This window comes from Lemur catta, chromosome 1, assembly GCF_020740605.2.
Source record: "Lemur catta isolate mLemCat1 chromosome 1, mLemCat1.pri, whole genome shotgun sequence".
Lineage (NCBI taxonomy): Eukaryota > Metazoa > Chordata > Mammalia > Primates > Lemuridae > Lemur > Lemur catta.
Genome location: NC_059128.1, coordinates 89,651,183 through 89,667,136, shown reverse-complemented (window position 1 = coordinate 89,667,136; position 15,954 = coordinate 89,651,183). Strand labels below are relative to the sequence as shown.

General features: G+C 38.8%; 1 protein-coding gene across 1 annotated transcript in view; it reads right to left on the bottom strand.

The window, feature by feature from the left end:
• LIPC (lipase C, hepatic type) overlaps positions 1-15,343 on the bottom strand; it is a 152,263-nt gene extending 136,920 nt beyond the window's left edge. Inside the window, exon 1 of the mRNA XM_045530158.1 lies at positions 15,119-15,343. The gene's annotated coding sequence lies outside the window, so the exon portion shown is untranslated. The remainder of the gene's footprint in view (positions 1-15,118) is intronic.
• Positions 15,344-15,954: the final 611 nt, after the last annotated feature.

The following is a 15,954-nucleotide window of genomic DNA, read 5'->3' as shown; positions in this document are numbered from 1 at the left end:
AGGCATGCGCCACCATGCCTGGCTAATTTTTTCTATATATTTTTAGTTGTCCAGCCAATCTCTTTCCATTTCTAGTAGAGACAGAGTCTCGCTCTTGCTTAGGCTGGTCTTGAATTCCTGAGCTCAAATGATCGACCTTTCTCAGCCTCCCAGAGTGCTAGGATTATAGGCCTGAGCCACTGAGCCCAGCCAAGATATTTCTTGAGCATCAGAATTTGTAGACTGAAATTAACACCTCTACAAACACAGGGATGTCTTGAGTATTAGAGACTTGTGTGTGAGGTGTCCAGCTAAGTGCCTGCTTCATAGTAGAGGTTCAATAAGTTATAGTGATTCATTTTGTAGGCAGCACACTTGGTGGTCAAGAGTACAGGCTTTAGAATCTGACAGCTCTAGGTTCAAATTCCTGGTCTGTCACTTATTAGCTGAGTGACCTTGGATCAGACATTAATATCTGAGCTTTAGTTTTCTTCATCTGTATAATGGGACTAATGATACCTACCTAATCTGATTAAGTGAGGCAATGCATGTGACGTCCTTAGCAATCCTACGTAGTAGGAAATATTAAATGGTAGCTATTATTATTGTTGTTTAAATTCAGGTAGGGGATTACAAGGGTCACCAGGAGGTAGACAACGGCAAGACCACAGTGGTATAATTTTAGCAAAAAATGAAAGGAGCAGGAAAACAGAAGGTCCTGGAGCAGTGGTTCCAAAATCCAACTAAGTATCAGTGTCAGTGTCATCTGGGGAGCTCAGAAAAAGGGCAAGTTATGGGCCCACCCCAAGAATGATGGAATCAACACTAGGGCCTGGAGAACCTTCATTTTAAACAAGCATCTTGGTCACACACAATTTGAGAAGCATTACTGGAGAGGTGCTTGAGAGAGCCATTGAGGTGCAAGAAGAAAACAATAAACCTTTCTGATTTTTCTTTATATTGCCTTTGAAAATTTTATGTTTGTGTATGTGTAATGTTTATAATATACAGGACGATATAATTTGTATATAGTACTATGTAATATATTAGTGCTGTACTATTTATAAGCAGATGAATGTCCACACACTTGGGAGAGTGCTCAAGTTTTAATAAAACTTATAAAGATGCTCTGTCAAAAAAGTGATAAGGCTCCCAGGGCTTTAAGACCTGACTGTATGTGATTGACTCCATCAATGCATCTGAGCAGTCAATAGATCTGTTAGTGGGATCTTTGGTCATTTTCATGCCCAATGAAGCCCAGCAGTTACTGAGGACTCTTCATTTCCCGTGAACTAAAGGGGTGGGGGGAAGCCTGAGCCTCTTAGCGGGGAGCCCCCAGCAGAGCTACCAGCACTGTCCGTGTTAGCAGAGCTCAGTGGCTTCTTCCTTTGCAATTCCTTCCTTAAAGACTTTTCTAATTCAGATGACACTGTACTCTCTGGTCTGCAATCCTTGGCCTAAAGTAATAATGGTTTTATAATTAGATTTTTAAAAATTGCCCAGTTCCTGCTCTCTTTTAATTTGAAGAGCTTCTTGAAGAAATAGAGATTTCAGGAAACCGGAACTTGATGACCTGAGTACAACCTTTTCCTTTAGTGTCGTGGTGATAAGAAAGTTAATTAGGAGAAAAGAAATAGATATTTTACAGGGATAAAGAGAGCAAATCCCAAGGAAGAGAAGCCAGGGGACGAAGGTGAAGTTCGCTGCTGAGCAAAACAGTTTTATATTCAGAATCAGGTTGTCTTCTTTTCATCTTAGGGCCTGGGGATCCCTTCCCTGAGAAAGGCAGCCTCTCGTTGACGTTCTAAGAAAACAGTAATGAAAACAATACCACTTGGACTGGCACTGTCATTTTCCTAATTTTGCAGTTGAAATGTAAGAGACTAAGAACTGGCACAAAACTGCATCTCACCAGTTAGAGGCTGAGAGAGGAAATCTGGGCGTCCGAGTCCAGGGCCAGTTCTCTTAGTGACCAAAGCCCTTAATCCCTACATACCTGGCCTTCCCTGGCACTGAACCAAGCTTTCCGACACCTCAAACTATTCCATTTCCAAGGGGGAATTTATGAAGTTTGTGGGATCATGTCATAGGAGTATGACTCTATCTTCTCTTCCTCCTGCCTGGGGCCAGGCTGCCCCTGGGAGAATGACCAAGTTTTCGCTGGGTCACTGATTGATCCATGAGGACGTTCTTGTCCCATGTGGTAATACAGAAAAAACAAGCAGGCAGACCTCATCAATGTGAGCTGGCTTGGAGCATGTCCTCATTTGCAAAGGGGTTGGACTGGAGTTTAACCTTTTCCTTATTTATTTTAGAAAAAAAGAAAAGACTCGTAAACAAATGAAGGGTGAAGACAAGATTGCAGAGGGTATTTTAGACTATTTGAAAGAAATGAGTGTTTCCAGCATTTCAAGAGGAAATTCATCCAGGATTATCACACCTGGTGACTAGGCCTACTTTTGCATCAGCTTTGCCTCTGACTAGTTGGGTGACCTTGGGAAAATTCTGTAACCTATCTCTGCCTCAGTTTTCTCATCTGGCAAATGGGATTGTGAAGATTAAATTATTATCACACAGAAAGTCCTTCTAACAACTCTCTGGATAGTCAGGCCTCATTTGATTTTTGTAACAAATTTGGGAGGAATTATTTCCCCCATATCACAGGTGAGAAAACTGAGTCTCCAAGATTCTTTGTTCAGAATCATGTGCCTAATCAATGTCGGCTGGATATGAGGACTCTAGTTCCCTGGAAGCTCTAATACTCTGATTCCCAAAGTCTAAAGTGAAGACTCACGCAGCTAGAGCGCAGAGTGGAGATCTTTTTCTATCCTTATTTTTATGTTTCCTGGCCTGTGTTGGCCCATTGACTCTCCCTATCAGGATTTCAGCAGCTGGTTTGTGGACCGACTGGGAAAACAAAACAAAACACCACCCCAACCACAGTGGTCTTTTTTGTGGAACCAATAATGCATTTTATGATTTTAGTAGTTTCAGTAGAATGGAAAAGCTTTTTTCTTACTTTGTGTTATGCTTGGAAACAAAAGGGAATGAAGATGTAAGTTGGCTTCGAACACCCAGATAGACAGTGAACATTGCAGGCTCCTAGTGTGCCAAGGCTTTTCTCCTTGGTGGGAAGGAGGGAAGCGCAGACTGGGATCCATTGTGTGCCTACGCTGGGCCTGCTAACTCCAGCTGCTTGGGGCTTGGTGAGGGGTGACCATGCTGGGCTGCCCAGGGAGACCAACCAAGCCACAACTGAACTGGCTGATTGCAGCAAAGCAAGAGCACAGTTTGGGGGCCATCACCATGCTGGTTTGCTCTCTGGGTCTGGGTGCTTCTGACTATGGGATACCCAGGGGCACCGTTCTCACCCTGGGTATCGGGCAGGGCTGGGCGCCCATCAGATTGAAATGGCCCAAGCCCCTCGCACCAGGAACTAATTCCTGTTATTCTCTTGACTCCTCATGATCAGTTTCAAATTCTGAAGGGCTGCCAATGATTCATCATTTTTCTGAAGACAGTATCTTGCTGATGTGATTAGTCATAGATTCCTAGGCATGCCTAGAAGTCAGGAGTTAACAATTTGGGGGCCAACTTCCAAAGTGTCTCACAATGCCAGACTCTATGTGCTCTTATTTAAGCTGTAGGAAGAAGCCTAAGATGCTGGCATGATTATTCCCTTTGTACAGGGGGGAAACTGAGGCTCAGGGAAGTTACTGAATTGCTCAAATCCACACTGTAGTTAAGTGGTAGAGTGTTATTTGAACTATGTTTGTCTGACTTCAAAGTCCATAAAACAAAAAATAGTTTTACCAAGTATAGTAGGGATTAGCTGTAAGATCTTCATATATCTAAGGTTAAAAAAATGAAATTGTGTAATGCTCTTGCACTGCATACAAGGACACAGATCATGTGTTTATTATTATTATTTTGTATGTTCATGTTCATAGTAGCATCATTCACAATAGCCACGGGGTGAGACCAACCTAAGTGTTCATCAGCAAATGAATGGACAAACAAAATGTGGCACATACACACAATGGAACATCATTCAGCCTCTAAAAGAAACAAAATTCTGATACATGATACAACACAGCTGACCCTTGAAAATGCCATGCCAAGTGAAACAAGCCAGTCACAAAGGACAAATAACATCATACAATTCTGCTTATATGAGGTACTCAGAATAGCGAAATTCATGAAGATAGAAAGTAGGGTAATGGGTACCAGGACTAAGGAGAGGGAGCAGTGAGGAGTTAGGGTTCAATGTGTACAGAGTTTCAAGTTGGGATGATGCAAAATTTCCAGAGATGGATAGTGGTGATTACATTAAACAACAATGTGAATATACAATGCCACTGAGCTGTATACTTAAAAATGGTTAAAATGGTAATTTTTATGTGTATTTCTTCACAAATAATATTTAAACATTACAATGATAAAGACAAAAAATAATGGCAGGTCATCATAGTGGTATCAAGTATCTGGTGGTTATGCTTGATGGTTTGACCCAGGATAAACCCAGTATCATGATGAAGTTTCTCAGTGGATATAGAGGAGGGGACCTCAAAACGTTTGTGGAAAAATGGAAGTAAAAGATAAAAACATAAACTTTATTTCTCAATATAAGCTCCATCAAGTTCAAGACACTTTTGTAAGCAATAATATCAGCCACTTATTTACTCCATCCCTAAAGATCTGAGGGTCCTGGGAATTGAACCATGTGTATGCAGTCTTTTTATAATTATTATTTTAAAACAAATGTTCTCAAGCCTTATCTCAGCTACTTAGTGAAGATAGCTCGGAAATAGCCCATGAGACATAGAGGATAGAAGTAATGGAGGCATTAGAGTGGGATAGAATTATGCAATTTATATACAGATTATTTCCTCCAATCAACAGTAAAGAGAATGAGACCCGAGCCTTTGCCCATGAAGCTTTGTCCTGGACAGAGCAGTGGTGGGCAGGAAGCTGTCGGGACGAGGCTGCGCTACCAAAGACCCAACTTAGACGCCATCACTGCTCATCCAATTACTCTGGAAACCATTTGAGTCAGATCCTGCCTAGGGTCCTCCAGAAAGCAACAAGCGAGATGCTTTGATATACTTTAATAATTCTATTAAGAGATAATTTTCTAAGAAGGTAAAATCATGGCTCTCATTCAGATATAAAAATGAACACATGACAAATATTTTCTTTGAGTCATTAATGAGGAAACCAGTCAAGGTGTTATAACCAGTTCAAAGGAGAAGGCAAAACCCCCATAAATTTATATGGATAAAGGAATGTTGAAATGAATATGCAAATAGAAGCAAAACTAGCTTCTTCCACAGTGCAGGAGTGATGTCGATGGAACTTCCTCCGCAGGATAGGACAGAATTTGCATTTTGCATTGCTATTATCTACAGTTTGCAGAGTTGTAAAATGCTTCAAGGGCAACCGAGTCAAGTTATTATAGAGTCAGATAGCCCAGGAAGGCTGTGGTGTATGTAGACAATGTATCCTTTCCCATTGAAACACAAAATTTCCCCTAGAATTCTTATTGTTACAAAATGATAAGGGAAGCATTTAGCTACAGAATTCTAAAGATAACAGAATAAGGTTCCCTCTGGAGGAACAGCTGTCTCTTTCTGCATCTTTGTCTCTTAAGTGGAGACTTTCTGATCTCTGAGAACGGTATTTCCAAACTGGGCTTCTCCCTTCTTAGTCTCACTAAGCAGGTAGATTATTTAGCATCTTTGTGCCTCAATTTTCTCACCCTAAAATAGGAATAGTACAATTATTTACCTCAGTGTCTGGGGGAAGATTAAATGAGAAAAACCATGAATTGTGCTTACCATAGCTCCCAACACAATGCATATCAGCTATTAATATTAGTGTTTTTATTTATTACTCTGGTTTTAGGACATGCTTTTTATTTCTTCTATGTCTTACACATTCCTTCTCTTTCTCTTTTCCTGCTCATTTAACTGAAATAGTAAAGAATAGGAAAATTATTTACAGCGTTTTAAAAAAAAATTATAGATAGGGTCTATGTTTTCTGTTCTTGATTTTAAAATAAACTACCTAACTTTTTCTATATTCCTTTCTATTTAAAAAAGAAAGCCTCCCCATCCCCAATATTTTGCTTTCCTTTTTTTTGAGTAATTCTTATTACCTATTTTAGCCCAGCTAACCTTGAATTTAAATTTAAACAAGTGGTTCATTTCCTTGGGTTACACAGTCAACGGCCAGAAAAACCAGGTTGGCGGAGGTGGGAGGGCTGTTCGGAGGGCTCTCTCAGCAGGGCTGGGGACTCGGTGCCACAGCTGGAGGGGACTCACTGGGGTCAGGTGGGGGGACCACGTCTGAGGGCCAGTCTGTGCCCCTGGGGGGAGCATGTGCCCAGCACTAGAGAAAACTGTCCACACAGCCCTGCCTTGGGGAAGTTTGCTTTTACCTTTGGGTCAGGTGGAGGAGGTGTTTCTTTAATCCCACAGGGCAATTCCTGGATATCTAGGGTCAGGGTGCCTGCATGGATTGACCCTATCCGCCCCAGTTTCAATTCTGGAGCCCTGAGAAACTTCCAGATGATTCAGCTTAAGCTCCTGGGCTCTCCCCCTCTGCTTGAGCTGCCTGCATTCTGCGAGGGAGGGGCAGGCACTTGAGCAAGGGTTTGCAGGTTGCGGAAGGAGCAAAGTTCAGGGACAGGAAGGGGCACAAAAGTGTTGCTGTGTCTAGGCTTCTTTTAAATGGATGAGGGCTGGAGTGATAATACCCTGGAGAGAGCCATTTTTCACTCCACAATTTCATTCCTATCACCCGATTTGACTGTCAGGCTGGGTGGAGGACATTCAGAGAGCAAACCATCCTTTTCGTGCATTAACAAACAGCACGATTAGATCTGAGAGGTCAACCAGTGTAGAATTGGGATCTCAGAGCCGGGAGGAGAACACAGGCAGATTTACATGGGCTCCTTGCCTCCGGGACTGTTTCTATTATCATCTCTAAAGCAAAACTGCTTGTTTAGCTCTTGAGAGAAAAGTAAGTTCTTTTGCCCGTTTTTCGTAGGAAATGGTGAGCTGCTGATATGTGTAGCAAGGGCCATCTTGGCCAAACCTGGGGCTGTGGAGAGGAATGTGGGTTTGAGCCCAGCTTTGCCTCACTTAAGTCGTAACCTTTGTGCAATGGGGGTAATGAACCTGGGTTTCCTACCTCACAAAACCATGAGAATGACAAGATGGTCCATGTCCAAACATCCTTTAGCAATGAAAGGACCCACGAGAAGCAGAGGCCCCAGACTGGGACTAGAGGATGGGTATGTTTGTGGAGCAAAGAGATCTTGTTGGGGGCCCAAGGAGTTCTGCTTTCTGGCCTCAGACCAGGGTGCACCTTGTTGCCCCAGAGACCCGGGTGACCACCAGAGGAGGAACAGGTCTACCATCCATCAGGGCAGGGCTCTCTGAGCAGGCATAACCTTCAACCATAACGTGAGTGGGCTGTCTCACAGTAATTTCCTCAGACTTTGGAGGTGGGAGTCAGGGACAGCTGAGATCTCGTGGCCTGCAGGTGAGCTTAGGGCTACTGCAATTAGGGAATTCCTGGGGACCTCCTCGTACTCCCAGGTAGATAAAGCCTGGGATGTTTAGTTATTACATAAGAGGTTAATATTATCATGAGGGTCACCTTTGGCTATCTCTGATTGTCTTTGCTGGTCTCTATTTTCTTCATTGTCCTCTGACTGAGTTCAAAGCCCTTGAAATACCTTCAAAGTCCCCCTACCCTACTCCCAGGAAACTCTCTCTCTCTAGTCTGCTTTCTCCCTGGAGACCTGTGAGGAGAGAGGTCTATCTACGTGGGTAAGATCCTCCAAACATGCATGTGGATGGAAAAAAGAAGATGTCAAGGCACTGAGCCCCGTGGGTTCCAACATTTAGAAGTTGAGGATGAGGAGGGACTTTTCCGCTTTTGCCGATTTTTCTTTTTCTTTGAGACAGGCTCTTGCCCTGTCACCTAGGCTGGAGTGCAGTAGTGCAGTCACAGCTCACTGTAACTGAACTCCTGGCCTCAAGTGATCCTCCCACTTCGGCCTCCCAAAGTGTTAGGATTACAGGCATGAGCCACTGTGCCTGGCTCCAAAGTATTTCTTAAGAATAAATTCTTAGTGGTAACATTTCTGATAAAAGGGTAGGAATGATACGGTTATAAATAAATATAGGGGTCAATTTCTGGGCAGCTTCACCGTCAATGGCTATTAGCATTCAACATTTTTTCTTGTTGTACCTTTAGAATATGTAAATTGTCTTCTGCAGACTGCTTTCATTTACATTTCTTTGATTTCTAGTGAGAATTAACATTTCCCCATTATGTTTGTCTACTAATTGTATTTCCCTTATGGGAATTGTCCTGTCTTCTACCCATTTATCTTTTGGAATCTTAATATTTATTTTACAAATTTGAATTAGCTGTTTATGATAGATCTTAATTCTTTGTAATATGTGTTAGAAATATTTTCCCTCTTTAAAGAAATCGTTAGTAATGCTAATTTTTATAGTGCTATCATTTCAGTTGCTTCAAAGCTGAGAAAGTTAAAATCCCCCCAGAGAGCTCATAAACACTTTTTTCAATTATCTGCAAATTCTTCCATAATTAGACTTTATATTTAAATCTTTAATCAACCAAAGCTTATTTTGTTGTGTGTTTTATTTTTAATAACTTTTTCTACTACAAAATCAATACGTTTATTGTTGAAAAATAGGTAAGTAAAGAAGAACAAAAAGAAAAACATAAGTAGATCCATGATTTCACATCCAGAGATAACCAATGTTGACATTTTGATGTGAGTAACTCTAACTCATTTTTCCTATGTAATATTTATTTTTTAAAATACAACTGTAAGCACACTGTACAAATTCTTTAATAAGCTGCGTAGTAACAACACATTAGTGCCATATTTCAGTGGCATTAAACATTCTTTTAAAACATTATTTGAGGGCTGGGCTCAGTGGCTCATGCCTGTAATCCTAGCACTTTGGGAAGCCAAGGTGGGAGGATTGCTTGAGGCCAGGAGTTCAAGACCAGCCTGGGCAAGCGTGAGACCCCCTCCTTATAAAAAATAGAAAAATTAGCTGGGCATGGTGATGCGCGCCTGTAGTCCCAGCTTCTCAGGAGGTTGAAGCAGGAGGATCACTTCAGCCCAGGAGTTTGAGGTTGCAGTGAACTATGATGATACCCTTGCACTCTAGCCTGGGCAACAGGGTGAGACCCTGTCTCAAAAAAAAAAAAAAAAAAAAAGCCACCAAAATTCTTTGAAATAGCTATAGAGTATTATGTTCTATAGATGTACCATAACTGACTTTCTTGTCTATTGTTTTTTATTAACTTAGTTGTATCTAGGATATCACTCTTATGAAAAATGGTGCTATAACATATGTGTAAATCTTAGTCCACATTTCCAATTACTTTGTTTGTATAAATTTCTTAAAGAATTGCTGAGGCAAAGGTTTTATATATATTATTTATATCTCTCTATATCTATTGTGCAGTTTACTTTTTCATATATACTGCTAAATTAAGTAAATTTATAACATTTCAAGTTCCCATCAACAGTGAATAGGTGTGTTCTCCCCTTCTGCCCCACCTTTTATTCCTGTTAACATTATTTATTAACATTTTCACAGTTTTATGCTAATTTGGCAAGCCAAAATGACATGTACTTTTTAAATTTAAATTTTAGAATTTTTTGTTAATATGAGATCGCACTATGTTGCTCAGACTGGACTCCAACTTTTGGGCTCAAGCAATTCTCCCACCTCAGCCTCATGAATAGCTGGGACTATAGGCATGTGCCACCACGCTGAGCTTTTGTTTAATTTAAACTTTTGTTGGTATAAACATATTTTAATCTGATTTTTTTTACCAGTGGGTTAAAGTTGAATTTACCAACACCCTTATTTTATTGTATATTTTTAATGAATTACCTGTTTATGATATTTATATATTTTATATACTTGAGAGGTCTTTATATTTTTTATATATTTTAGAAATTGGGATGCTCATTTAAAAACATTTTAGTAATTTCAAACACACACATAAGTATGCTTATGAATACCACCTACTTCCTAGCTCCATCAAACCCTAATATTATATTTTGCCGTATATACTTCCTATTTTTGTTAAGAAGTAGAATACTGTACTTGTATACCCGTGTATCTCTTCCCAAACCTAATCTCATTTTTCCTTTCTCAGAAGCAACTCCACCCTGAGTTTGGCATCTCATTCTCACCATGTTTGCAACATATGTATGCAGCTATGAAATACATACAGTCATCTCTCTGTATCAGTGGGGGATTGGTTCCAGGACTCCCCCATGAATATAAAAATCTATGGATGCTCAATCCCTTCTATAAAATGGTGTGTTATTTGCATATAACCTATGCACATTCTCCTGTATACTGCGTTGATAACAATGTAGTACTCGTCGTGAGTCAAATTCAAATTTTGCTTTTGGGAATTTTGTGGAATTTTTTGCCCCAAATATTTTCCATCCACAGTTGGTTGAATCCACAGATACAGAACCCTTGGGTATGGGGCGCTGACTGTACTATTATTTTGTATGTTTTCAAATTTTTATACTCTATGTGTCAATCTGCAGCTTGTTTTTATACTCAGCATTATATTTTTGAGATTTCTCTCTGTTGATAAAAAGGCTATCAATGATCCCAATGTATGAATATATCACAATTTGTACATTTGTTGATGGATACTGTGTTATTTTGTTGTTTTGCTCTTACAAATAATGTTGCAATGGACATTACATTATCCACAACTGAAAGCTTCTAGAATTTATTCCTAGAAGTGTAATTGCAGGGTTGTATGATATGTGTCCCTTCGGTGTTACTAGATGTTGACAATTTATTCTCCAAAATGGTTAGCCCAAGGAACACCTCATCAACAAAATGTGAATGTTCCTTCAATTTTTCCACATCATCACCAAAACTTGATAAGTGTCAAATTATTTCATTTTCACCAGTTTGATAGCTGTAAAATGGTATCTCATTGTTTTAATTTTCATCTTTCTGATTACTGGTGAGGTTGAACATCTTTTTATGTGTGTCATTGGTCATTAGAATTCCCCTGCTGTAAATTGCTTGTTCATATCTTCTGTCCATATTTCTATTAGTTCACTGGTGTTTTATTGCTGATTTTAATTCTTTGTGGTTAGATACATTGCAGATTTCTTCTCTCAGTTTGCATTTTGTCTTTTCACATTGCCTGTGGTGTCTTTTGTTGAAAAGAGTTTTAAATTTTCTTGTAGACAGATTTATAGCTTTTTCCTTCAGAAATATCCTTAGTGTCTTCATTTTTATTCTAAGTCTTACCAAAAAAAAAAAAAAAAAGAGCAATTCTTTTGTAAAAGGTATTCTGTGATTGGTTGTAATCCTCTGGCATTACTAAAATTTACCTTTATTGGTCACTGTGCATGCCACCACACCTGGCTAATTTTTCTTATTTTTTGTAGGGACTGGTTCTCACTATGTTGCTCAGGCTGGTCTTGAACTCCTGGGCTCAAATGATCCTCCTGCCTCAGCCTCCCACAGTGCTGGGATTATAGGCATGAGGCACCACGCCTGGCTATAGCTACATTCTATAAGCTTAATTAAAAATGATTTTTCTGCCTGTGCTGATTGGGCCTGACATGGAGTAAGTGATCAGTGAAAGTTAGCAATAGACCGTATGCACATGTCACCCCTGCCTTTCATGCCCTTAGTAGATGTTGCTAATTGACTATGTTATTTTCTTCATTCATATATCCATATATTCATTTAATCACTATTCAACAACTGTTTTTGAAAAACTTACTACATCCCTGAGCCTGGTTGTAATCTTTTCTAACCAGCTGTATTGGAAATGGCATTTGTGCACACTGGCAATCCTAAGACTATGTGTTTGTGTGTGTGTATGCCTGTGTGGCATTTTTCACAGATTTGTGGATGGGGATACTTATCTCTTAGAATGAATTAAATATCAGATCTTGTTTTCCCCTGATTAGGAACTGATTATATAATATGAGAAAATCTGTTTCTTGAATATGTAGAAATATTGTTCAGTAAATGTACTTAGGTCATATTTCTTTTGGTAGATGAGGTATTTGTCTAATAACTTGCCTAGTTTCCTTCTCCTTCATCATTATTTTCTTGCCAATTTTATATTTCGTGTTGCCCATTTGGCTAAACATTTCAAATTGATTATCATAAATTGTGCCTTGCAATCATTTATATTTTAAAATCCTTTATATCAATGGTTAAATCACCAGTCTTGGTTTTAATTTTGTTGATTTATAACTTTTCTCATATTTATTATATCTCCAAGGGTTTTTATCTATCTTATAATCTTTCAGAGAATAAGCATTTAAATTTATTATTTCCACTGATTTTCTCTTTTCTAGTTTATTTATTTCTATCCTTATTCTTTATTTTTTTTTCTGTTTTCATTTATATTGACTGTCTTCTTCTTCTTCTTCTTTTTTTTTTTCTGGAGACAGAGTCTCGCTCTGTTGCCTGGGCTAGAGTGCCATGGCATCAGCCTAGCTCACAGCAACCTCAAACTCCTGGGCTAAAGCAATCTTTCTGCCTCAGCCTCCCGAGTAGCTGGGACTACAGGCATGCGCCACCATGCCCGGCTAATTTTTTCTATATATTTTTAGTTGTCCAGATAATTTCTTTCTATTTTTTAGTAGAGATGGGGTGTCTCTCTTGCTCAGGCTGGTCTCGAACTCCTGACCTCGAGCGATCCTCCTGCCTCGGCCTCCCGGAGTGCTAGGCTTACAGGCGTGAGCCACTGCGCCTGGCCTTGACTGTCTTCTTTACATAAGATCAGTCAAATGCTTATTTCACTTATTTTATATTTCTAAAATAAAAGCACATAGGTCTACACATTTATTTACCTTGGGGCCCTGATTCACCCACATTCCCCTCAGTTCTGATATGTCGTGTTTTCAATCAGTTCTGATATGTTGTGTTTTCAATATTATAATATGCCAAAAGTTGTTACCGTGTTCTTAGTTTCCTACTTGACCCTGTTGCTTAGCAGAGTTTTTGTTGTTGTTAGAAGTTGATACCCATTTATTTATTTGTTATTGTTGTAAATTTTTATTTTTATATAATTTTAAACTTACAGAAATGTTAAAAGACTAGTATGAAGAACTCCTGTACACTCTTTACCCAGATTCATCATTTGTTTATATTTTTCCCTAGTTGCCTTATTGTTCACTGTCTTTACATATACGTGAATTTGTTCCTGAACCATTGAGAATAAGTTGAATACACACCTAAATACTTCAGTGTATATTTCCTGAGATAGACATTTTCTCTTATAAAAGTCAAGAAATTTAACAGTTAAAATCAGGAAATTTTATATTGATACAATATGATTATCTAATCCCATAGTCTATATTCAAATTGTCAGTTATCCCAATATTGTGTTATATATATAAAAAGGTTGAGAGATTGGGAGTATTTTAGAATTTAAAATGACAAACAATTGAGTTGGCTGCGTCTATGGGGCACCCAAATATCAACATTTATTTATTTTTTGTTCTCTGTTCTTAAAAAGTCCATATTTATTATTGTTTTATTATGTACTTACTTACTATATATTCATAGTAGAAAAATTAAAGATACAGAAAGCAAAATAACAAAAATTACCAGAAATCTCAGTGCACAGAGATAACCACTTTTAGTATTTCAATTTTCCAGACTTTTGCTTTCAATCAACAAAAACTCTAGACTTTTTTTTCTAGTTAAATAAAATATGAGTACATTAAAAAATGGGATCACGTATGACTTATGGTTTTAACTCTCTTTTAAGTCTCAGTTTGTTTTACATGCTTTATAGATAATCTTTACAACAACTTGGCAAGGTAGAACATTTTTAGATGAGGAATCTGAGGTTCAGAGAGGTTCAGTAAATTGTCCAGCTCCCAACCCTGAACTGTCTACTTCCAAAGCTGTGGATTAGATTACTATTTTGCTCAGGCTCCTTTCATTGCTTTTACTTATATTATTAACATCTAGTTTTATTGCATGTAGTGAGAAAAAATATGTGTATTTTTTCTTGATTCAATTTTTGGGACCTTATTTGAGGGTTAGTATACATACCAATGCCTTATATATTGAAAATATTGTATAATCTATGTTGGTATTGAATTCAATATATGTCTATTGTTACTAACATATCCACTGCATAGTGTTCATAACCTCTGTATTTTTCAAATTTGTGCCTACTTTTGTAACATTTTTAATGTCTTCTAAATTTTTGTCTATTTAAATTTGTCTTTAATTTTTAAGACTGTTTACTTTTTTTTTCTTAGCCTTAAAATAAAACCTCCCGTTACAATTATTTGTTTTTTATTTATTCTATTTCTGTTTGCATTTCTAACTTTGGTAATCTATGTTTTCACAGTTGATTTTGCATTTTTCACTATAATCAGGAGCTTTTTTTCACCCTCCCCCCTTCTTTGGGGTTTAAAATCTCTTTTATGTGATATCAGCTTTACCAACTGTTTTCTTTTTGTTGTATGAGTTCCCGCTGTAAAATTTTTAAATTTTAGCATTTCTGCATCATTTTTTTTTTTAAACAACAGATACCTATTTTTAAGCAACAAACATATTGTTGGGTCTTATGTTTTAATCTAATATGGGAATTTGTCATTTTAGAAATGAATGGCCTAAATATACAGAAGTTCTTTGGAAAATGCAGATAGAAGAGTGATCCAAGATGGGGCCCGGCCACTAGCTGTGGACTTTCTGCAAGTTCCTTACTTATCCTGTGAGGAAGCTACTTACTGGTGTCCTCATCTGTAAAATTGTGTTAATGAGCATACCAACCTCACAGAGTTGTTGCGAAGATTAAATGAGATCAAGAACAGTGAGGAACTGAAGCATATTAAAGCACATTGAACTCATCATTTGTAAAATATAATTGTCAATATTTGCTGTTATAGACATCGTGTCCGAAAATATCCTTCAAAAGAGTCTCTTGGCAATAGTCTATAAAGCACGTCGGTGAAACAACGATCTATGCTCAAAATGGGGGCAAGCAGCTCTATGCTCTCCAGCCATATCTTAAGTTTCTCTCTGAGATAACAGGGATAACTTACAACAAAAACTGCTGAGAAGCAGCGGTCCGAAGCCCCTTGGCTGTTCTCAGGTTTCAGTTCAGGTTGTCCATCTCCGTTCCCGGCTGCGCTGTGCGGAGTCACAGCTTGATTTAGATTCGGTCGTGCTAGGAATCCCTGCCTCGCTTTCCATGTAGCTAATTGACTGTTTAGATTGTACAAATAAGTTGTTTGCTCTCATAATGGGTATTGAAGCTGGAGGCTTCGTTGCGCAAAAACTGAAACTAAGAAGAACCAATCAAGCAATGATAGATGTTCTACTTCCTGATCCAGGGAGAGGCGGTCTCCGGGGAGCCAGATGTGAGGACTGAGCCTCAGCGCCTGCTCTCCCGGGCAGTCCTCCCGCCGCCGCGCAGCTGGAACCGCTGCACCAGTGGAAACTGCTGGGAGTGGATTCTCATTCACTCCTGCTCCTCAGGACCAAACAGGGGCAGAGAGGAAAGCTTAAAATAAAGCCTGACGTTTAAATTAGAACCCATTTTTAATTTTTTCAAAATGTTCTTGTTCACCTTAAATCAGCCAATGCTGTATTACCAAACCGAGGAGTACACGGTCTATGATATTACAGTCTGATAAACTTCAGAATGACATGATTTAGTTTTAGTTGTGCGAGCTTCAAATCTCTGATGGCTTCTATTTGATCACTCAGAGGAGGGTATGGGTCCGTTTCCCATGTGATGCAATAGAGCAGTTTTCTGGTAACAATCATCATCTGGTCTCTTGTTAAATGCAATGTTTCCAGGTCCCTCCCCGGAGATTCTGATTCAGTGAATCTGGGATGGGGCCTCAGATTTGTGTTCTTAGCATCAGCTTGGGAA